Source organism: Aquarana catesbeiana, linkage group LG01, assembly GCF_042186555.1.
Source record: "Aquarana catesbeiana isolate 2022-GZ linkage group LG01, ASM4218655v1, whole genome shotgun sequence".
Taxonomy (NCBI): Eukaryota; Metazoa; Chordata; class Amphibia; order Anura; family Ranidae; genus Aquarana; species Aquarana catesbeiana.
Window position 1 is genome coordinate 73255646 of NC_133324.1, and position 25450 is coordinate 73281095.

The window sequence follows — 25450 nt, forward strand, 5'->3', positions numbered from 1 at the left end:
GTCAGTTAGAGTCAGTGTCATTGTGTTTTAGGTAGGATAAAAAAACAGCAAATTGCGCACTATTGTTTCTGGGCTGTACTACGGGTACAAACAACAACGAACATACACATATGTGGTATCACTGCGATCATCAGGAGCAGGAGAATTAGGCCCCTTTCACACTGGGGCGGTAGGGGGCGTCGGCGGTAAAACAGCGCTATTTTTAGCGCTGTTTTACTGCGGTATTCGGCCGCTAGCGGTGCGGTTTTAACCCCCCGCTGGTGGCCGAAAAAGGGTTAAAACCCCTCGTATAGCGCGGCTATAGCCGCGGTATTACCGCGGTATAGCCGCGCTGTCCCATTGATTTCAATGGGCAGGAGCGGTTTAGGAGCGGTGAATACATCGCTCCTTCACCGCTCCAAAGATGCGGCTTGCAGGAGATTTTTTCTTCTCCTGCCAGCGCACCGCTTCAGTGTGAAAGCCCTCGGGCTTTCACACTGAACAAACAGCGGAAGCTGTTTAGGGGAGGTTTGCAGGCGCTATTTTTAGCGCAATAACGCCTGCAAACCGCCCCAGTGTGAAAGGGGCCTTAGGGAAATTTTTGGTTGTTCTTTGATGGTAGGTTATGGTAGCAGCAAGAAATATAAAGTTACATTTTAAAAAATGTTTTTTTTTTTTTTTTTTACTATTGGGCCAGTTTTTCTTAGATAATATAAAAAAAAGCCAGGAGATATCCATTACTATTTACCACCAAATGAAAGCTCAATTTCTTGAAAAAACTAAGTATAATCCACCTGGTTGTTGTGATGATATGTACAGGTTTACTAACACATGTCAAAGTTGCAAAATAGGGCTTATGCCGCGTACACACGAGCGGACTTTCTATCAGAGTAGACTCTGATGGTCTTTCCGACGGAGTTCCGCTGAAACAGACTTGCCTACACACGATCACACCAAATTCCGATCGTTTAGAACGCGAAGACGTACGATGGGACTAGAAAAAGGAAGTTCAATAGCCAGTAGCCAATAGCTGCCCTTGTGTCATTTTTGGTCCATCGGACTAGCATATAAACGAACTGTTTTCTCGATAGGGATTGAGTCAGTCGGAAAGATTTGAAACCTGTTCTATTTCTAGGTCCATCAGAATTTTCGAAAGAAAAGGTCCAATGAAGCCCACACACGATCGGAATGTCCGACGGAATGATTCCGTCGGACCTTTTCTGCCGGAAAGTCCGGTCGTGTGTACGCGGCATAAGGCATTTAGATTTGTTTTACCCTTAGGTGCAAAGGGGTTAAATGACAGCTCCCAGCTGATTTGCTCTGTCTGTAAACAAAGCGGCCAGGGATTCCATTAATTTATAGCGGACCCTTATCCTAGATGAAAGTCTGATATACTGTAGATGTTAATAGGGGCCTCCACAAAAAAAAAGCATGGAGTTCCCTTTATAATTCATACCAGGCCATTTTGGTCTTTTGGTCTGTTATGAATTTTAAGGGGAATCCCATGCAAAAACAACACAAAAATAAATAAATAACAGAATGCCCCCCCCCCCCCCAATTCTATGCCAGGTCTAAAGGATATGGTTTGGATTTTAAGGGGGAATGCCACACAAAAATAACAAAAAATCCATGCAAGACCCTTATCTGATCATATCCTTACTGGCCAGTAAAGGGGAGAATAAGCATGTGCCCCCTTTCCTCCTGAACTAATACCAGGTCACATGTCCTCAACATGGGGGTAAAGTACCTTGTCCTGATGTTGATGAAGACCTCTTCCCCACAACCCTGGCCCAGTGGTTGTAGGGGTCTGCAGGTTGAGGAGGAGTTTTAATGCAATCGGGTAGCCACTGTTATCAATAGGTGGGCCTTCAGATACAACTCCCTATATTATGAATTATTATGGTATACATAGTACCACTACTTATTCACAAAAACAAATGGGAACAGTTTCTGATAAGTCTTTTCACCATCAATCACGTCATCCAGCAGATCCAAGTCAATCATGATGCCCGTTGCCCATCGACCCACAGATTGCTTGCAGAAGCAATCCTATCCTAACAATCCTAATCCTAATCCTATCCTAACAAATGCTTACCCAGTACTTACAGCTCCAGTGAATAACAGCTGATATAAACAAAGAGGCAGGATCTCCCAAGTGATGTTATTGACAATATACGGACATGACCATATTTGAAGGATGACGTCAAGTGGACGCTTTGTTTAAATGGCTGGGAATTTATGGCAAGCAAATAAATAAGGCCAGCATTCGCCACTTCCTTAACAACCATTGATAGGGATATACAGTGCCTTGAAAAAGTATTCACACCCCTTGAATTGTTCCACATTTTGTCATGTTACAACCAAAAACATCAATGTATTTTATTAGGGTTTTATGTGATAGACAAACACAAAGTGGCACATAATTGTGAAGTGGAAGGAAAATGATAAATGGTTTTCAAAATAAATGTGTGAAAAGTGTGGTGTGCATTTGTGTTTAGCCCCCCTGAGTCAATACTTTGTAGAACTACCTTTTGCTGCAATTACAGCTGCAAGTCTTTTTGGGGATGTCTCTACCAGCTTTGCACATCTAGAGAGTGACATTTTTGTTCATTCTTCTTTGCAAAATAGCTCAAGCTCTGTCAGATTGGATGGAGAGCGTCTGTGAACAGTAATTTTCAAGTCTTGCCACAGATTCTCAATTGGATTTAGGTCTGGACTTTGACTGGGCCATTCTAACACATGAATATGCTTTGATATAAACCATTCCATTGTAGCTCTGGCTGTATGTTTAGGGTTGTTGTCCTGCTGGAAGGCCAACCTCCGCCCCGTCTCAAGTCTTTTGCACACTCCAACAGGTTTTCTTCTGTATTTGGCTCCATCCATCTTCCCATGAACTCTGACCAGCTTCCCTGTCGCTGCTGAAGAAAAGCATCCCCACAACATGATGCTGCCACCACCATGTTTCGTGGTGTGTTCAGGGACAGGGTGATGTGCAGTGTTAGTTTTCCGCCACACATAGCGTTTTACTTTCAGGCCAAAAAGTTAAATTTTGGTCTCATCTGACCAGAGCACTTTCTTCCGCATGTTTCCTGTGGCTTCTCGCAAACTGCAAATGGGACTTCTTATGGCTTTCTTTCGACAATGGCTTTCTTCTTGCCACTCTTCCAGATTTGTGGAGTGCACAACTAATAGTTGTCCTGTGGACAGATGGTCCCACCTGAGCTGTGGACTCGACAGCTCCTCCAGAGTTACCATGGGCCTCTTGGCTGCTTCTCTGATTAATGCTCTCCTTGCCCGGCCTGTCAGTTTAGGTGGTTAGCCATGTCTTGGTAGGTTTGCAGTTGTGCCATACTCTTTCTATTTTCAGATGATGGATTGAACAGTGCTCCATGAGATGTTTAAAGCTTGAGGCTGGGTTCACACTCGTGCGAATTGGATGGTTTCCCCACATCCAATTCGCATGCCAGGAGACTGTAACCGGCTCTCTATGGAGCTGGTTCAAACATCTCCGGAGCGGCTCTGGTGCGATTTGCACAGGAGTCCTGTGCATATTTTGGTCCATTTCAGGTCCGAATTTAGCCAAAAACTCGGCCTGAAATTGGACCTGAAACGATAAATGGGAACGCATTGGACCCCTGCTGGGATCCGCTCTGTGCTGCGTGGTGAAGCCAGCCTTAAACTTCTCCACAACTTTATCCCTGACCTGTCTGGTGTGTTCCTTGGCCTTCATGATGCTTTTTGTACACTGAGGTTCTGTAACAAATCTCTGAGGGCTTCACAGAACAGCTTTATTTATACTGAGATTCAATTACACACAGGTGGACTCTATTTACTAATTAGGTGACTTCTGAAAGAAATTGTTTCAATAGATTTTAGTTAGGGGTATCAGAGTAAAGGGGGCTGAATACAAATACACTTTTCACATATTTATTTGTAAAAAAAATTGAAAACCATTTATCATTCCCCTTCCACTTCACAATTATGTGTCACTTTGTGTTGGTCTATCACAGGGGTCTCCAAACTTTCTAAACAAAGGGTCAGTTTATTGTGCTATAGACTTTAGAGGGGCCAGATTTGGTGTTAGGGAAAGGAATAGTGCCCCATCGTTGTTATCATTAGGATATGTGCCCCATCATTAGTATCAGTGGGAGGATATGTGCCCCATCATCAGCATTGTCCAGACAGAGGGTCCGCCTCACAGGACAGTCTAAGGAGAATGAAAACTCCTCCTACAAGCTTTATCCAAACACTGATAGAAGTCACAAGACTGCTATATACTGCTGATGAGAAAAGGTATTTAGCAGTTTATATTTACTAAAATAATTGCATTTCCATTTTCTGTGTACTGTTTGAGACCAGATATAGTGAATGCATGTTCCTGGTTTTAGTAACACTTTAAGCGAATGTTTTTTTTTGTTATTGTGTTGTAAAGTTTCTTATTCAGAGATCCTGCCACTAACAGCACTTCCTGGAAAAAACGACTCTCTACACTCTTTTTCATGTCACCAAACCTTAAAGCATTCAATCACCTTATCTAAAGCTCAGGTTGGCTGATAAGTCCTTTCAGCAGAGATCAGGTGACCACATACCATCTGATCCTTTGTTTCTTTCTAGACAGGTCGCTTTCCAAGACAATGAAGTCTGCCATCGCCAGCCTCGCGCTGTCTGAAAATGCTACTTCCCTGGCTGTCCCTGGCTGTCAATACTTTCTGAATCCCTATGGAACAAGTATTCAGATCAGGACTTTAGATCTGTGCACTCAGAAGGTATTGAAGCCATGGACAGCGAGGGAACTGCTGAGCTTGCATAAGTGCTATGGGAGGAGGGAAGGGCTACACAGACCTAAAGACAGTCCTGGCACTGACTTGGGGAAAATCATAGCAATAAGAGTGTCCCCCTTTACCCAGAGAACGGTCATGAAGAAAATGATCATCTCAACCTCCCACCAGAAATGGCTACGATTAGTAGACTTACATCTCATCTCCTCTCTGTAGGCATCTTCACAAGGGATTCTTTTTATTTGGAATGACAGATAATGCAGAAGTGTTAGGGACATTTTACAATTACATTTTTAATTCAGTTTGGTCTCATGGAGCTTATTGGACCTAGTTTCCTTGCTGAATTGGGGCAAAAAGGTATGGATACAAATGGTATGGTTTCAAATGGTATGGATCATTATGATATGAATCCAAATGGTATGGATCCGAATGGTATAAATCCAAATAATTCAGTTTTGCCTCATGGAGCTTATTGGACCCAGTTTCCTCGCTGAATTGGGGCTGAATGGTATGGATCCAAATGATATGGATTCAATAGGTATGGATCAGTATGATATGCATCCAAATGGTATGGATCAAAATGGTTTGGATCCAAATAATTCAGTTTTTCCTCCCAGAGCTTATTGGACCCAGTTTTCTTGTTGAATTGGAGCTGAATGATATGGATCCAAATGGTATGGATTCGAATGGTATGGATCAGTGTGATATGGATCCAAATAATTCAGTTTTGCCTCATGGAGCTTATTGGACCCAGATTCCTTGCTGAATTGGAGCCGAATGGTATGGATCTGAATGGTATGGATCAGAATGATATGGGGATCCGAAAGGTATGGATCCAAATAATTAGGTTTTGCCTCTCTGAGCTAATTGAACCCATGTTAAGTCTATGGGCACGAGTATGTAGACAAACGTGTGTTCATTAACATGTGACTGCCTCTGATCCATCACGTTTCCAAAAGATGGAAAAGAACATAGACCTTTTCATTCCTTGTCCAGATCTAGATCGACTCGAAGGTAATCGCATGTAAAAGGACGCACCTGCCCTTAGACTAACATTGAACATTAGTTCAGACTCACCTAACTGACAGGTGGATCTGATAGTAACACCTGTGTAAAAGGGACAGTAAGGTTCTATAGAAGAAGACTCCATGCCAGAAGGAAGCCAAGAATGTAAGCAAGGAGATCTTATCAGTATAACCCGCATGAGATACCTACCATTGTCAGACTAGGACTGAAATATCATTGTTGGGTAGACTAATCCTTTACACCTTGGTCTAATTTCTATCCATCCACCTGGACAATAAATCATGAGCACCCCATACTAACATTTTCATACAGTTTACTCCATGGCTTACTCTCTAATCCCCTCCAGCCAGCTGGATCCCCCATCGCTTACCTTTGTGTCTCTTATCTTCAGGTGTTAAGCGTCCAGCTATGAATAACCCACAGTCATATCTATACTGGAAGGTGTGGCGTGCTGTATGACTTTACAAGGTGTATGTGATTGGACAGAGGGAAGTGGTTACACTGACACAAACAAGTTCTACATGCTCATTGTAAGTTCCCGAAGATGAAGGAAAGACATCTCCTTCAACGGGTAAGAGAACATTCCTCCAACTCCGACACCATCCATCAGGTCAGTGCGGCTGGAAGGCGCATTTCAAAGAAAGCTACAATTACATGAAAACGTTTCATGTCATTTCTACAGAAGACTTTTTCTGTAATATAATGGTGTTATTATAACCTTTCCATTTGACTGCCAAGAAAGTTTCCTCCTTGCAAGCTGAGTAACAGTATTATGGGTGTTGTCAGATCTAAGCTTAAAGCATATCTAAACCCAAGAGCAAAAATTGATAGTATTATTACTTACTGTTGTACTGTACTTAGTGGTGGCTTACTTGTTTTCTTTTTTCACACTTTTCCTTTCTTTTTTTTTTACCTAGTGATCCTGCCATTAACTCACTTCCTGTCCTACAGGTGATAACTGTACTGAACAGAATTGTCACCCTAGGACAGAGAGTGTGCTAGGACTACATGACACCTCCCTCTCTTTTCCATAACAGGGGGAGATGTTTTGCAGTCAGGGAGATAGCAGGTAACAGTTAGCTGATAACAGTTCAGAGGCAGAGAGCAAATGAAGTTATCAGCTCACGTGATTTTTGGCTGGATAAACAGCTACTTTTATTTTCGTTTTGCATTTGCCAAACAGATATAATAAAACACCTTCAATGGTATAATTAACAGACCAAAAGGGAGCAAATAAGAAAAATGTATTGGTAGAATTTACATACACTATAAGGTTGTATGGAACGTATGGGATATGACAAGGGTAGGCAACCTTCCAGAGGTTGAGATGTGCAATTCGTTTAGTTCCGAATTCGTTTTTCATCAAAATTCGACATATTCGTTCGTTCGGAAGCATCTGAATGAACGAAAGACTATTTGACAAATTTTTTCGAAAACAAATTTTCTAAAAGAACAAAAATTCGAAAATCAGAAATAACGAAAATTCAAAAATCAGAAAAACAGAAAAAATAAAAATCCAAAAATTTGAAAATCAGAAAATCAAAGAGAACGAAAATCCAGAAATAAGAAAGAAAAACATTCGGATAATTAATTTTTTCGTACTAAAGTTCTCTCTCTTTTTAAAAAAAATAACAAACACGTTATACTTACCGTCTTTGTGCAGTGGATTTGCACAAAGCAGCCCAGATCCTCCTCTTCTCGGGTCCCTCTTCGCTGCTGCTGGCCCCTCCCTCCTGACGAGTGCCCCCATAGACCAGCAGCTTGCTATGGGGGCACCCGAGCCGAGCTGCAGCCCTGTGTGTCCATTCAGACATGCAGCTACCGTTAGGCCCCGCTCCCTCTCTTCCCTTGATTGGCTAACTGACTTTGATTGACAGCCGCGGGAGCCACTGGTGCCACGGTTGTGCCCCAGCCAATCAGGAGGAGAGTCCCGGATGGCCGATGGAATCGTGGACATCGTTGTATAGAGAAGGGGCTCAGGGTAAGTGTTGGGGGGGGTGCTGGGGAGGCTGCTACACACAGGTTTTTTTTATCTTAATGCATAGTATGTATTAAGATAAAAAACATTTTGCTTTTACAACTCCTTTAAATTATTAACCATTATTATAGTTTTTTTTTTATATTATTTTTTATTAATAATAGTAATAATAATAAAAACTATAATAGTTATAAACTATTAAAGAATAGGTATTGGAATTTCCTTTTAAATTTGGCTAAGGCCGCGTACACACGAGCGGACTTTCGGCAACAAAAGTCCGACGGCCATTCCGGTGGACTTTCGTCAGACTTTTGACGGACTTCCGACGGACTTTTGAACGAACGGACTTGCCTACACACGATCACACCAAAATCCGACGGATTCGTACGTGATGACGTACGACCGAACTAGAATAAGGAAGTTGATAGCCAGTAGCCAATAGCTGCCCTAGCGTGGGTTTTCGTCCGTCGGACTAGCATACAGACGAGCGGATTTTTCGACCGCACTCGAGTCCGTCGAAAAGATTTGAAGCATGTTCCAAATCTAAAGTCCATCAGATTTTCGACTGGAAAAGTCCGCTGAAGGTCCGATGAAGCCCACACACGATCGGTTTGTCCGCCGGACACGGTCCCTCGGACCAGTCCAGTTGAAAAGTCTGCTCGTGTGTACGCTGCATAAATGTTAGTGAACGTAAAGAATACAAATTTACCCGAAATTATGAATTATCCGAATTAACGAATGCCGCATCTAAACAAATGGAACGTAACGAATTTGAATGCATGCGAAGTTACGAATGATCAAAATAACAAATGCTAATTATAACGAATGAAACGAAAACGGAAAAAAAAGCATTTTTCGGCAGTGCACATGTCTAATTACCTGGACACCATGGAGGAAATCAAAAATACCCGAGTAAGGAAGGGGGGGACGCCCTTTAAAAAAAAAATGTAGTGTCTTCTTCCTCCGCATACCAGTCTCCTGCTTCACATAAACCCCCCAATAGAGTGTTCTCTGCTCTCCCCCCATAGCAATGTCTTCGGCCCCCTTCACATCATCCCCCCCTCCACTGTAGTATCCTCTGGCCCCGTCACATTACCCCCACTGTAGTGTCCTGTGCCCCCCTTCACATCACCCCCCCCGTAGTGTCCTCTGCCTCTCTTTAACCCCCCCCCCATGTAGTGTCCTCTTCCCCCTCCACATCACACCCCACTGTGGTGTCCTCTGCCTGCCCCCCCCCCCCCCCCATAACAGTGTCCTGTGCCCCCTTCACATCACCTCCCCCATATTGTGTCCTGCTCCCCCCCCCCACACACACACACACATACACACTGTAATTAGCAGTCTCCTACATTACAATAGTGTACACTGTGCAGTAGAGTGGAGAGCGAGAGATGTCACAGTACTGGATGGAGGGCAGAAGCTGCCAGAGTTCACATGAACAAGCTGGTGATTGGTTGCTAGGACCGCCCAGCTCCCTGGCAACCAATCACCAGCTGGCTAATGTGAACCGTTAACTCAGGTAGCTCCCGTACTGTGATATGTCGCACTCTTGATGAGAAGTGGGGGGGGGGGGGTGGGCAGAAGGACCCGCAAATGCAGGGCTTGTTCCCGATCTACCTGTTAGCTGCCCGCTGTCGACTAATTGATTGGGATCGACGGCTTGCTGACACAGCCAGGTTCATTGCCCGAGGAGTTACCTTCTTGTTCACCCTAATCAGTTCCCCGTAATAGCTGTCACTGTCTGAAAACAGCTCGGTCATGCGGGATGTACAGGCAAGCAGATACACTGACAGTGTGCAGGAGACCTGCATGGCATCAGCAATCTGCTGATCGCTGGTGCAATGCTTTCCGAGCTCCTACTACAAAAAAATAATAAATGCACATTTTTTTTTTACCTGCAAAAAATGTGCATTTATTATTTTTTTTTTAACCACTTCATGCCCCAGAAGAATTCACCCCCTTCCTGACCAGAGCGCTTTTTTGCAAAACGGCACTGCGTTGCTTTAAATGACAATTGCGCGGTCGTGCGACGTTGCACCCAAACAAAATTGATGTCCTTTTTTTTGCCCCACATAGAGCTTTCTTTTGGTGGTATTTGATCACCTCTGCGTTTTTTATTTTTTGCGCTATAAACAAAAAAAGAGCGACAATTTTGAAAAAAAGCAATATTTTTTACTTTTTGCTATAATAAATATCCCCAAAAAATATATAAAAAAGACTTTTTTTTTTCCTCAGTTTAGGCCGATACGTATTCTTCTACATATTTTTGGTAAAAAAAAAATCGCAATAAGCGTATATTGATCGGTTTGCGCAAAAGTTATAACGTCTACAAAATAGGGGATAGATTTATGGCATTTTTATTATAGATTTTTTTTTTTATTAGTAATGGCGGCAATTTTTGGCAGCGATTTTTATCGTGACTGCGACATTATGGACACTTTTGACACTGTTTTGGGACCATTGTCATTTATACAGCAATCAGTGATTACTGTATAAACGACACTAGCAGGGAAGGGGTTAAATACTAGGGGGCGATCAAGGGGTTAAGTGCGTCCTAGGGAGTGATTCTAACTGTGGGGGGGATGGGCTACCTAGGACGTAACAGCGATCACTGCTCCCAATGACAGGGAGCAGTAGATCTCTGCCACGCGCGCGCCCACAATGCCGCTTCTTAAAGGGGACGTACCTGTACGCCCATTTGCGCAGCCGTGCCATTAAATGAATGAATGACTTGCATAGAAATACCTATGCGAACTGAATCGCCTGAGGTCGCTTTTTGCCACCGGTGTCCATCTGCGGTATAGCGTGGCCCTTGCCCCATGAGGTCCCGACGCGCTTACAAACATATACACATACAACATACACATATTTGGCCAATTTTTCAACAGGATCTAATTAACCTACCAGCATGTCTTTGGAGTGTGGGAGGAAACCAGAGTACCCGGAGGAAACCCACACAGGCACAGGGAGAACATGCAAACTGCAGGCAGATGGTGTCGTGGTCGGGATTTGAACCAGCGACCCTATCGCTGCTAAGTGAGAGTTCTAACCACTACACCACTGTTCTGCCATTGTGCCGGCGTACATCGTCGTGAGCTGGTCGGCAAGCGGTTAAAGTGATCTTAGCCTTTAGGGCTTTCAAACCTAATTAATTGACTGAATGATGTTTTTCTGCTTTTCCAAACTAAGCACTGCAAGTGTGATTTCAATAACCAATCCAATTGTGGCAAGATAGCTGTAAATTACGGTCTTAGGATGAGCAGTCAGAGATTAGATCCAAATGACATCCTGCAGATCACAGAAAGCTTTTTCATCCAAAACCTTGTGCAGATCATGAGAGATGAACATCAGATAAAAAAAAAAAAAAAAAAAAAAAAAAAGCTCCAGAAGAATACAGTGCATTTGATGAATGGAGGCTAAAGCACGAAGAAGGAGGGTGGGACTAAATCACAGAGCACCCCCTAGCTACAGAGTGAGGTAGGGGCAAACAAACAATGATACATGTGTGAAATGATAGATGTCATCATCAAATGTTCTCATGAATGATTTTCTAGAATTTTGTGTGAACCTTCAAATGAAAATCTAGCTGTTTGGCCATCTTTACACTTGGTACTCATTTTGAAGGGTGGTATGTCTAGAGTTGCCACCTCATCCCTTTAAACCCGAACACCTTTGAATTACACAGGTTCTGAGGCTAATTTAATTCAGATAAGACACTAAGTGAGTTTAATTACCACCTTAATCACCCACAGAACCTGTGTAATTAATATGTGTTTGGTTTTAAAGGGATGAGGTGGCAACCCTAAGATAGGGTTGCCACCTCATCCCTTTAAACCCGAACACATATGAATTACACAGGTTCTGTTGCTGGTTAAGGTGGTAATTAAACTCACTTGGTGTCTTATCTGCATTTAATTAGCCTTCAGAAACTGTGTAATTCAAAGGTGTTCGGGTTTAAAAGGATGAGGTGGCAACTCTACCCTAAGTATGTCTAGACATTGGAGTGGAAGGCATGCAGCTTAACAGCCCAAGCTGTTATTTACATCCACGCAGTGGAGGCTTTACAGGTTCCTCCACAGAGAAATATCAGTACTAAGTATGTAACTAAGGACACAGTATACTAAGTGCTGGGTGATCTACAGGTAACTGGCAACCTGACTACTTCTCTTTATTTGTCAAACAATTGTCACACTGGGATTTGTAGCTTCACAACAGATTGGAAGTCGTAGGCTGAATGTCCTTTGTCAAAAAAAAAAAAAAGAGAGAAAAAAAAGAAAAGAAAAGAAAAATGCCACCGTGATAATTTTAGTAAAGTAATTAGACATTAAAAGAAGAATGAACAATCATATTGGCAGACTGCTGCAGACCTGTGTTGGTGTTGAAATGAATGTGTTTTAAGTTCTGTTAATTTCTAATAACAATGCAAAGATCAATATAACCAAACTTTCCCAATAACTTATAGGAGACTGTCTGATATGCACTGAATATTGGATGTACATATTAGGGTCACCATACACATTGCAATCTGACGATACAATGTTTGTACAATCTTTAGGTTTACCAAAACTATGTAATATAAGAACAAACAGCAAACACTCAGCTCTACTCTTGCTATTACCAGAGAATAATTGTGTGCAACCAGATTGGAGCATGTATGGGGAGCTGATTAGAAATAAACCAATGCTTACTACTATCCGAGCTTGGAGGGCTGGTCTTAGATGCGAGCATTACCCTAAAACAGCAATTTCACTAAATGTTCCTCTCTGGTTGAATCCTACTTTTCCCCAGTTCCAGTGGCGGCTGGTGCTCAAAATTTTTGGGGAGGCGCAAACAAACTGCAACCCCCCCCCCCCCAATCAATTGCAGCCTCACTGTACTATCAAACGCAGCCACTGTACCCACCAAATGCTCCCACTGTGCCCATCAAATGCTCCCACTGTGCCCCCCCCCGCCCGCCATCTGCCCGGCACTTTTCCTTTCTCGGGGCAGCAGGTAACGGCGGCGAGCGGTTTCCTCCATGTCCTCGATGTCTTCTCCCGTCCGATCCTATGATTGGACACCTGATAGGCGTCCAATCACAGCGCCTGTCATTTCAGCCAATCAGGTGACGGGTAACAGACCCGAGCACCTGATTGGTGGAGAGGCGGTTCAGTGTTAGGAAAGCGAATATTCATTCGCTTTTCTAACACAGCTGAGTGAACTGCGAGCGCCAACCATGGTGCTCGCTGCTTACCTTTTTTGACACCTATTAAAGCCTATGGTTCTAACCAGGTGCTTCAAAAACACCCCCCGCTGCTGTAATTCAGGTTCCGGGCGCCTGAATAGAGGGTGGCAGCGGCAGCCATAGATAGATTCATGCAATGCATGAATCAATCAATTGGTGATAGAGGGGGTGGCTGGAGAGAGGGGGCAGCACCCGTGCACCCTTATGGACGCATCACAACTGCCCAGTTCTATAAACTACCAGAACCTATTGTATGGACCAGTGGCGGCTGGTGCTCAAAATTTTTGGGAGGCGCAAACAAACTGAAAAATTCTGAAAAAAAAAACATCAATTGCAGCCACTGTGCCATCAAACACAGCCACTGTGCCCATCAAATGCTGCCAATGTGCCCATCAAATGCTACCAATGTGCCCATCAAATGCTACCAATGTGCCCATCAAATGCTGCCACTGTGCCCATCGAATGCTGCCACTGTGCCATCAAACGCAGCCACTGTGCCCATCGAATGCTGCCACTGTGCCCATCAAATGCTGCCACTGTGCCATCAAAGACAGCCACTGTGCCATCAAAGACAGCCACTGTGCCCATCAAATGCTGCCACTGTGCCCATCAAATGCAGCCACTGTGCCCATCGAATGCTGCCACTGTGCCCATCAAATGCTGCCACTGTGCCATCAAATGCAGCCACTGTGCCCATCGAATGCTGCCACTGTGCCCATCAAATGCTGCCACTGTGCCATCAAATGCAGCCACTGTGCCCATCGAATGCTGACACTGTGCCATCGAATGCCGCCACTGTGACCCCGCCTGCTCGCCGTTTGCCAGGCACTTACCCAGTCTCGGTCCTCCGTGCGTCCCCTCCCATCCTCTCCTCCTGATAGGCATCCAATCACAGCGCTTGTCGTTTCAGCCAATCAGGTGACAGGTAATAGACCTGAGCACTTGATTGCGGGGGGGCGGTTCAGTGTTAGGAAATCGAATATTCATTCACTGTTCTAACACACCTGGGTGAACTGCGAGCTCCAAGCATTGCGCTAGCAGGTCACTTTTTTGACGCCTATTAGAGCCTATGGCTCTAATCAGGTGCTTCAAAAACACCCCCTGCCACTGGAATAGGGGGTGGCATCGTCTGCATTGGATAGATTCATGCTATGCATGAATCTATCCATTGTTCACAGAGGGGGTGGCGCCCGTGCGCCCTTATGGATGCACCGCTACTGGTATGAACCAAATATAATGTTAAGTTGGTCTCTCAGGTCATCACTAATCGGAAGTTATCCTCTTTTTCTTTACTTACCTCAACCTTTAATCTATCAATGATGACTGGGATGATGTGTGGGACCTTCCCTTTCCATCCTTGGTCTCATTGAGAGACCTTTGATTGAATTTAAATTTGAGCATAGAGCCTACTTTACGCCATACCGACTTCATAAGATGAATCCTACGTGCTCTTCCGACTGTTGGCGGTGTGGCTCTGGGAGACTTCTCACACATCTTCTGGACCTGTCAACATATGGTAGGTTTTTGGGTGGAGTCCTCCTACAGAGGCAGAGCGGACATTTGCTGATATTACATTGTTCTATGCCAGAAAAGCTATTGCCCTGTACTGGAAAAAACCTTCCTTGCCCACACTTTCATATTGGAAACAATTGGTTAATAACAGCTTATCATTATTTATAGATACCTATGTGAATAGGAAGTATGATAAATGTCACTCACTGACGCACTCCACTTTGTCACGCATTGATTTAGCATTGGGCAATACATTAACACACTACTATGACCCTAAGGTTACCTATCTTATCAGAGGTCTGTCTGACCACTCCCCAGTACAACTCAGTCTAACCTTCCCTATTATAAAACTCCCTATACATTGGAAGATGAATCCTTTCTGGACAATCCTTTAGAGACACTAAACATATGCAAATAAAAATTCAACACTTTTTACTGGATAATAAACACTCTGCCCCACCTGGTGTGGTTTGGGATACACTGAAGGCCTTTATCAGGGGGATGTGTATCAAGGAGATGAGAATAGGAGGAACTCTTACAAGCTCCCACACCTGATAGTGAAAGAAAATGGAAAGATGCACAAAACATATACCGCAACATTCATAACCAACAAGCAGAAAACAAACGCTTCTTTACCTCACAAACATACTTTGAAGAGGGGGAAAAAACAGGACATAGGTTATCGGCAATAGCTAAATCGCAACAACCATCACCAATCGTACACCGCTTGGCGGTGTCACCAACACAGGTAGCTATGGACACCCCCTCAGTTATGAAGGGATTCTGTACCTTTTTTTAGGATGTATAGTCCTCAAAGGTGAACTATCCCGAAGCCTCCTTAACTGAATTATTAGATGAAATACCACTCCCCACAATACAGGGGGAAGACAAAAAACTGCTAAATGCACCTCTATCTCTAGAGGAATTGCAAATTGCCCTAGCAACATTCCCTAATTCTAAGGCCCCGGGAAATGATGGACTCCCCGTTGAAATGTATAAGAAAGTTGGAGGCATATTCCTACCGGAGTTGCTTCATACAATCAAGAAAGCACATGCTAATGACTCCTTATCAGACTCCATGTACGAGGCAGTGGTGCTGGTCCTGTTGAAGCCCGGGAAGGATCCGGAACAACCTGAGTCATACAGGCCCATATCACTTTGAAATCACAATCTAAAATTGATTACTAAAGTCTTTGCTACACGGTTGTCCCAGGTGGTGACAAAAATAGTGCACCCGGATCAATCAGGATGTATACCTAACAGGTCCACCGCACACAACCTTCGCAGATTGTATCCAAACATGCAGATTCCAACAGATAATCAAGGTCGAAGAGATATCCTTTCACTAGACGCCGCTAAGGCATTTGATAGTGTAGAATGGAATTACCTTTGGAGGGTGCTGGAGAAATTCAACTTGGGGGAGATGTTTATTTCTTGGATTAAACTACTATATAGGACACCGAAAGCTTGCATTCGAATAAACAACACATTGTCCCCCTTCTTTGATCTACACCGAGGAACAAGACAGGGCTGCCCGCTATCCCTGTTGCTCTTTGCTCTGGCCATAGAGCCTCTGGCCACTGCTATCAGGGGGAACCCAGCTATATGTGGATTTAAAAGGAAAGATTTAGAGGATAAAATAGCCCTGTATGCGGATGGCGCGCTCATCTTTTTGGGTGACACATCTGCCTCTTTAACAAATCTCATGGAATTAATCTGTAAATTTGGAACCTTCTCAGGGTTCAAAATAAACTGGGAACAAATCCACACTGTTACCACTTGATCCCCTTATATCGCCTCTTCCCTCAGCAGCGGACCAGATCAGGGTGGTAGTTACATTTCGGTATTTAGGCATAGTTATTCATCCCAACCTGGAACTCCATGTTAAACTTAATGTAAATCCCCTGATTCAAAAATTCCAGGAAAAAACAGCTAGTTGGATCAAACTACCCCTCTCGGTGGTGGGACGATGTAATCTGATAAAAAATGGTCTGGGGTACACAACTTTTGTATGTGCTCCACAATGCCCCCATCTGGATTCATATCCATGTATTCAAAAAATGCAACACTATATTCCGCTCCTTGATATGGAGGAAACAAGTGCCATGTATTAAATTGGAAACATTACAGGAGGCAAAGGACTTTGTGTGGCAGAAAACTAACACCACACATCACCCTGAACACACCATCCCCACCGTGAAATATGGTGGTGGCATCATGTTGTGGGGATGCTTTCCTTCAGCAGGGACAGGGAAGCTGGTCAGAGTTGATCGGAAGATGAATGGAGCCAAGTACAGGGCAATCTTAGAGGAAAACCAGCAAGACAATGATCCTAAACATACAGCCAGAGCTACAATGGAATAGTTTAGATCAATAGTCATGTGTTATGCCCTGTACACACGGTCGGACATTGATCGGACATTCCGACAACAAAATCCTAGGATTTTTTCCGACGGATGTTGGCTCAAACTTGTCTTGCATACACACGGTCACACAAAGTTGTCAGAAAATCCGATCGCTCTGAACGCGGTGACATAAAACACGTACGTCGGGACTATAAACGGGGCAGTGGCCAATAGCTTTCATCTCTTTATTTATTCTGAGCATGCGTGGCACTTTGTGCGTCGGATTTGCATACACACACGATCAGAAATTCCGACAACGGATTTTGTTGTCGGAAAATTTTATAGCCTGCTCTCAAACTTTGGGTGTCGGAAAATCCGATGGAAAATGTGTGATGGAGCCTACACACGGTCGGAATTTCCGACAACAAGGTCCTATCACACATTTTCTGTCGGAAAATCCGACCGTGTGTACGGGGCATTATAGAATGGCCCAGTCAAAGTCCAAACCTAAATCCAATTGAGAAACTGTGGCAAGACTTGAAAATTGCTGTTCACAGACGCTCTCCATCCAATATGACAGAGCTTAACCACTTGATGACCGCCTCACGCCGATTTACGTCGGCAAGGTGGCACGGACAGGCAAAATCACGTATATATACGTGATTTGCCTTCCGCGGGTGGGGGGTCCGATCGGTCCCCCCCCCCGGTGCCCGAGGCGGTCGCCATTTCTTCTCGGGCGATGAGAGGTGAGGGGGAGGCCATCCATTGTTGGCCACCCCCTCCCGATCGCTCCCGGCGAATGAGAATGCTTCCTTTCCCTCTGTAAGGTAAACAGAGGGAAAGGAAGTGATGTCATCCCTCCTCGAGTCGGTCTTTTTGATCCGGCGCGGAGGAGAGAAGACATCAAGTAAGTCTGCACAACACTACACTAACAGTAGAACACGCCAGGCACACTTGTCACCCCCCATCACCCCCCGATCACCCCCCTGTACCCCCTGTCACTCTGACACCAATAGCATTTTTTTTTTTTTTTGCATTGGTGTCAGTTTGTGTCAGTTACAAGTGTTAGGGCAGTTAGGTTAGCCCCCTTTAGGTCCAGGGTACCCCCCTAACCCCCCCTAATAAAAGTTAACCCCTTGATTACCCCCCGTCACCAGTGTCGCTAAGCGATCGTTTTTCTGATCGCTGTATTAGTGACACAGGTGACGCTAGTTAGGGAGGTAAGTATATAGGTTCGCTGTCAGTGTTTTATAGCGACAGGGACCCCCATATACTACCTGCTAAAGGTTTTAACCCCCTGATTGCCCCCTAGTTAACCCTTTCACCAGCAATCACCGTATAAGTGTTACGGGTGACGCTGGTTAGCTAGTTTGTTTTTTGTAGTTTATTATAGTTTATTACAGTTTATTACAGTTTATTATAGTTTTAGGGCACCCGCCGTTTATTACCCTATAAAGGTTTAACCCCCTAATTGCCCGGCAGTGATATAAATTACATTTTTAGGGTCAGCTAAGGTCTGCGTCGCCCCAGGCAGCGTCAGGTTAGCGCCAGTACCGCTAAAACCCACGCACGCAGCATACACCTCCCTTAGTGCTATAGTATCTGAGCGGATCGATATCTGATCCGATCAGATCTATACTCCCCAGCAGTTTAGGGTTCCCTGAAACGCAGTGTTAGCGGGATCAGCCCAGATACCTGCTAGCACCTGCATTTTGCTCCTCGGCCCAGCCCTGCCCAGCCCACCCAAGTGCAGTATCGATCGATAACTGACACTTACAAAACACTAAGCACACATAACTGCAGCGTTCGCAGAGTCAGGCCTGATCCCTGCGATCGCTAACAGTTTTTTTGGTAGCGTTTTGATACAGTCGCTGACAGTCAGGAGCTTTTTTGCCTGTGAGTCTCACTAGTGTACCCCTAAATTTAGAGCCCAAAATGGCAAATCGAAGGTACACTAGTGAAGAGGCCTACAGGTTTCTGAGCATGACAGATAGTGAAGAGGAAGTCACTCATCTGTCAAGTTCAGGCTCAGAATACGAACCTGTAGAGGACAGCGGCTCCATGACAGATAGCTCTGACGACAGAGTTGTGGTCCCTGCTAAGGTCAGGCGTACCAGACCCCAATCTTCTTCTGTCCTTGAAGTGCAAGAACCGCAGGGCTCTCGTATGGAGCAGAGAAGTACTAGCGCCGCTATTCCTTCTGGTGAACTGGCAAGCACCAGCGGCCTAGTACACCCTGGTCGTACATCCAGCACTGCAGTATCACGTGGTGACGTGGCGAGTCCCATAAGTGCAGTTCAAGCTGGCGAGGTGGCAAGCACTAGTAGTGTCCCGCTGCCACCAAGAAGACAAAGACAGGCCCGTCGTGCCCATAGTGCCCTTCCTGCTGCATTGGCCAATCCGAATTGGGAACCCACCACTTCTGCAGCACCCGTACTTCCCCCTTTCACTGGCCAACCCGGAATTCAGGTGGAAACAGTTGACTTTACGCCACTGGATTTTTATTCACTGTTTTTCACCGAAGATCTCTATAGATCTATTGTGGACCAAAGCAATTTATACGCTGGTCAACACATCGCCGCTAATCCCCAGTCCAGTTGCGGTCATATTGGTCCACTGACCCAATTTACCATTCACCCTTGTTCTCTGCTTCCATGGCCAGGGCACGATACGAGCAGATTTTGCGGTTCATGCACTTCAACGACAATGAACTCTGTCGTCCTCGTGGAGACCCTGCATACGATCGGCTCTACAAAATTCGGCCCCTCGTAAACCACTTCAACCAACATTTTGCAGACTTGTTTACCCCCCATCAAGTTGTCTGCATTGATGAGTCCCTGATTAAATTTTCTGGCCGCTTGTCATTCAAACAGTACCTTCCCAGCAAGCGTGCCAGATACGGGGTCAAGATGTATAAGCTCTGTGACAGGGCCACAGGCTATACATATAGTTTTATGGTTTACGAGGGCAAAGATAGTCACGTAGAGCCGACAAACTGCCCTGACTACATAGGAAGCGCTGGCAAGATAGTGTGGGACTTGGTGTCACCCTTATTCGGAAAGGGGTACCACTTGTACGTGGACAATTATTATACGAGCGTGCCACTTTTTAGTCACTTGTTTGATCAGCAGATTGGAGCATGTGGCACCGTGCGACCTAATCGCCGGGGCTTTCCCCAGCGGCTTGTAGATTCCCGTCTTAGGCTGGGGGAGAGAGCCTGCTTGAAGTATAATAATTTGCTCGCTATGAAGTGGAGGGATAAGAAGAATGTTTTCGTTCTCACCTCCCTTCATGCAGACACGACGACCCAAATTCCTACGGCGACTGGTGTTGTGGAGAAACCCCTCTGTGTCCACGAATACAACCTTAATATGGGAGGGGTGGACCTCAACGACCAGTTGTTGGCGCCGTACCTAGTTGCCCGTAAGGCCAGACGCTGGTACAAAAAAGTGTCTGTTTATTTATACAATTGGCTTTGCTGAACGCTCATGTGCTATACAGAGCTTCAGGACAGACTGGATCCTTCCTTAAATTCCAGGAAGAGATCGTCAGAGCCCTTCTGTTTCCAGACGGTGCTCAATCTCACCTTCCCCAACCAAATGCAGTAAGCCGGCTGCATGAGCGGCATTTTCTTTATGCCATCCCGAGTACCCCTACCCAAAAAGCCCCCCAAAAAAGATGTCGTGTCTGCAGCAAGCGCGGATTTAGGCGTGACACCCGGTCTTATTGTCCCTCCTGTCCTGGCAATCCTGGTCTTTGCATGGGTGAATGCTTTGAACGCTACCATACATTAGTTGAGTATTAGCGTAGGGTTCAGCACTGCACAGACTAGGCACACTAACACAGGGTCTCCCAAGATGCCATTGCATTTTGAGAGACCCAAACCTGGAACGAGTTACAAAAGTTAAAAGTTACTAAAAAAAAGTGTAAAAAAAAAAATAAAAAAAAAAATAAAAAAAAATAAAAACACAAAAAAAAATATAAAATAAAAAAACCAAAAATAGTTGTTGTTTTATTGTTCTCTCTCTCTCTATTCTCTCTCTATTGTTCTGCTCTTTTTTACTCTATTCTATTCTGCAATGTTTTATTGTTATTATGTTTTACCATGTTTGCTTTTCAGATTTTTTATACTTTACCGTTTACTGTGTTTTGTTGGTAACCATTTTATTGTTTTCAGGTACGCCATTCAGTTGCAGCGCGGATTTATTTATCTTGACAGCAACAGCGTTTGCTCCCACGATATATAAAGCCGTGACTCCAGCGCTGTCGGAGGTGATTTCACCACCACAGTTACATACTTCAGCATATATGCCGAAGCGTGGGGGCAGCAGTGGGTGGAGGAGCAATTTGCTCCTGCCTTTTGCGGGAGGATGCCCCCATGCTTCGGCATATATAAATGGTGCATGTATGCCCATCATTAGAAGTGGGTGGATGAAGGGAGGTATTCTAATGGTGGGCATACCCACTGATCAATATCTTTTTTTCGTTCAGCCCACAGGCTGCATGAAAAAAAAGTTTACAATATATGCCTAACAAGGACCAGCAACGTACTGGTATGTTGCTGGACTTTGAGTGGTTATACCAGAATGATGCCTGCAGGTTTAGGTATCATCTTGGTATCATTCTTTTCAGCCAGCGGTCGGCTTTCATGTAAAAGCAATCCTAGCAGCTAATTAGCCTCTAGACTGCTTTTGCAAGCAGTGGGAGGGAATGCCCCCCCCCCACCGTCTTCCATGTTTTTCTCTGGCTTTCCTGTCCCAACAGGGAACCTGAAAATGCAGCCGGTGATTCAGCCAGCTGACCATAGAGCTGATCAGAGACCAGAATGGCTCCAAACATCTCTATGGCCTAAGAAACCGGAAGCTACGAGCATTTCATGACTTAGATTTCGCCGAATGTAAACAGCGCCATTGGGAAATTGGGAAAGCATTTTATCACACCGATCTTGGTGTGGTCAGATGCTTTGAGGGCAGAGGAGAGATCTAGGGTCTAATAGAGCCCAATTTTTAAAAAAAAGAGTACCTGTCACTACCTATTGCTATCATAGGGGATATTTACATTCCCTGAGATAACAATAAAATTAATAAAAAAAAAATAAAAATGAAAGGAACAGTTTAAAAATAAGATAAAAAAGCAAAAAAATAATAAAGAAAAAAAAAAAAAAAAAAAAAAAAAAGCACCCCTGTCCCCCCCTGCTCTCGCGCAAAGGCGAACGCAAGCGTCGGTCTGGCGTCAAATGTAAACAGCAATTGCACCATGCATGTGAGGTATCACCGTGAAGGACAGAACGAGAGCAGTAATTTTAGCAGTAGACCTCCTCTGTAAATCTAAAGTGGTAACCTGTAAAGGCTTTTAAAGGCTTTTAAAAATGTATTTATTTTGTCGCCGCTGCGCATTTGTGCGCAATTTTAAAGCATGTCATGTTTGGTATCCATGTACTCGGCCTAAGATCATCTTTTTTATTTCATCAAACATTTGGGCAATATAGTGTGTTTTAGTGCATTAAAATTTAAAAAAGTGTGTTTTTTCCCCAAAAAAATGCGTTTGAAAAATCGCTGCGCAAATACTGTGTGAAAAAAAAATATGAAACACCCACCATTTCAATCTGTAGGGCATTTGCTTTAAAAAAATATATAATGTTTGGGGGTTTAAAGTAATTTTCTTGCAAAAAAAATTATTTTTTCATGTAATCAAAAAGTGTCAGAAAGGGCTTTGTCTTCAAGTGGTTAGAAGAGTGGGTGATGTGTGACATAAGCTTCTAAATGTTGTGCATAAAATGCCAGGACAGTTCAAAACCCCCCCCAAATGACCCCATTTTGGAAAGTAGACACCCCAAGCTATTTGCTGAGAGGCATGTCGAGTCCATGGAATATTTTATATTGTGACACAAGTTGCGGGAAAGAGACAAATCTTTTTTTTTTTTTTTTTTTTTTTTTTTTGCACAAAGTTGTCACTAAATGATATATTGCTCAAACATGCCATGGGAATATGTGAAATTACACCCCAAAATACATTCTGTTGCTTCGCCTAAGTATGGGGATACCACATGTGTGGGACTTTTTGGGAGCCTAGCCGCACACGGGACCCCGAAAACCAAGCACCGCCTTCAGGCTTTCTAAGGGCGTAAATTTTTGATTTCACTCTTCACTGCCTAGCACAGTTTCGGAGGCCATGGAATGCCCAGATGGCACAACCCCCCCCCCAAATGATCCCATTTTGGAAAATAGACACCCCAAGCTATTTGCTGAGAGGTATAGTGAGTATTTTGCAGACCTCACTTTTTGTCACAAACTTTCGAAAATTGAAAAAAGAAAAAAAAAAATACATTTTTCTTGTCTTTCTTCATTTTCAAAAACAAATGAGAGCTGCAAAATACTCACCATGCCTCTCAGCAAATAGCTTGGGGTGTCTACTTTCCAAAATGGGGTCATTTGGGGGGGTTTTGTGCCATCTTGGCATTTTATGGCCTTCAAAACTGTGATAGGTAGTGAGGAGTGGAATCACAACTTAACGCCCTTAGAAATCCTGAAGCCGGTGCTTGGTTTTCGGGGCCCCGTATGCGGCTAGGCTCCCAAAAGGTCCCACGCATGTGGTATCCCCGTACTCAGGAGAAGCAGCAGAATATATTTTGGGGTGTAATTCCACATATGCCCATGGCATGTTTGAGCAATATATCATTTAGTGACAACTTTGTGCAAAAAAAAAAAAAAATTGTCACTTTCCCGCAACTTGTGTCAAAATATAAAATATTCCATGGACTCAACATGTCTCTCAGCAAATAGCTTGGGGTGTCTACTTTCCAAAATGGGGTTATTTGGGGGGGTTTTGTGCCATCTGGGCTTTTTATGGCCTTCAAAACTGTGATAGGCAGTGAGGAGTGAAATCACAACTTTACGCCCTTAGAAATCCTGAAGACGGTGCTTGGTTTTCGGGGCCCCGTATGCGGCTAGGCTCCCAAAAAGTCCCACACATGTGGTATCCCCATACTCAGGAGAAGCAGCTGAATGTATTTTGGGGTGTAATTCCACATATGCCCATGGCATGTTTGAGCAATATATCATTTAGTGACAACTTTGTGCAAAAAAAAAAAAAGTGTTACTTTCCCGCAACTTGTGTCAAAATATAAAATATTCCATGGATTCAACATGCCTCTCAGCAAATAGTTTGGGGTGTCTACTTTCCAAAATGGGGTCATTTGGGGGGGGGTTTGTGCCATCTTGGCATTTTATGGCCTTCAAAACTGTGATAGGTAGTGAGGAGTGAAATCACAACATTACGCCCTTAGAAATCCTGAACGCGGTGCTTGGTTTTCGGGGCCCCGTATGCGGCTAGGCTCCCAAAAAGTCCCACACATGTGGTATCCCCATACTCAGGAGAAGCAGCTAAATGTATTTTGGGGTGCAATTCCACATATGCCCATGGCCTGTGTGAGAAATATATCATTTAGTGACAACTTTGTGCAAAAAAAAAAAAAAAATTGTCACTTTCCCGCAACTTGTGTCAAAAAAGAAATTATTCCATGGACTCAACATGCCTCTCAGCAAATAGCTTGGGGTGTCTACTTTCCAAAATGGGGTCATTTGGGGGGGTTTTGTGCCATCTGGGCATTTTATGGGCTTCAAAACTGTGATAGGTAGTGAGGAGTGAAATCAAAAATTTATGCCCTTAGAAATCCTGAAGGCGGTGATTGGTTTTCGGGGCCCCGTACGCGGCTAGGCTCCCAAAAAGTCCCACACATGTGGTATCCCCATACTCAGGAGAAGCAGCTGAATGTATTTTGGGGTGCAATTCCACATAGGCCCATGGCCTGTGTGAGCAATATATCATTTAGTGACAACTTTTTGTAAATTTTTTTTTTTTTTTGTCATTATTCAATCACTTGGGACAAAAAAAATAAATATTCAATGGGTTCAACATGCCTCTCAGCAATTTCCTTGGGGTGTCTACTTTCCAAAATGGGGTCATTTGGTCATTTTTTTTTTTTTGTCATTATTCAATCACTTGGGACAAAAAAAATAAATATTCAATGGGTTCAACATGCCTCTCAAATTGGAAAAAGACCTCTGGTCCTTAGGCAGCATAATGGTCCGGGGCTCAAGTGGTTAAGCTATTTTGCAAAGAAGAATGGGCAAGAAGTTCACTCTGTAGATGTGCAAAGCTGGTAGAGACATCCCCCAAAAAGACTTTCAGCTTTTATTGCAGTGAAAGGTGGTTCTAAAAAGTATTGACTCAGGGGGGCTGAATACAAATGCACACCACACTTTTCACATATTTATTTGTAAAAAAAAATTTGGAAAACTATTTATCATTTTCCTTCCACTTCACAATTATGTGCCACTTTGTGTTGGTCTATCACATAAAATCCCAATAAAATACATTTACGTTTTTGGTTGTAACATGACAAAATGTGGAAAATTTTAAGGGGTGTGAATACTTTTTCAAGGCACTGTATTTCTAAACCTGCAATTTCTTCCTTCAGGTCTGTTGTAAACCAATATAATTAGGACCTTAAACTATTATTTTATCATACTGATACTGATACTATACTATAGTAAATTTTAAGCACGATGTCCATTTAAATATACTGCATATAGGCATTGCTCCTACA

At 43.9% G+C, this 25450-nt stretch overlaps 1 protein-coding gene and 1 long non-coding RNA gene across 3 annotated transcripts in view; one reads left to right on the forward strand and one right to left on the reverse strand.

Moving 5' to 3' along the window:
* The window catches only part of LOC141132194 (phospholipid-transporting ATPase IC-like), a 151614-nt gene extending 145320 nt beyond the window's left edge, over positions 1 to 6294 (reverse strand). The window contains exon 1 of the mRNA XM_073620313.1: positions 6154 to 6294. The gene's annotated coding sequence lies outside the window, so the exon portion shown is untranslated. The remainder of the gene's footprint in view (positions 1 to 6153) is intronic.
* The window catches only part of LOC141132201 (uncharacterized), a 154894-nt gene continuing 135648 nt past the window's right edge, over positions 6205 to 25450 (forward strand). Inside the window, exon 1 of one of the 2 annotated variants that reach the window (XR_012242868.1) lies at positions 6205 to 6393. This is a non-coding gene — a long non-coding RNA (uncharacterized lncRNA). The remainder of the gene's footprint in view (positions 6394 to 25450) is intronic. The other variant, XR_012242867.1, reaches the window with a different exon arrangement.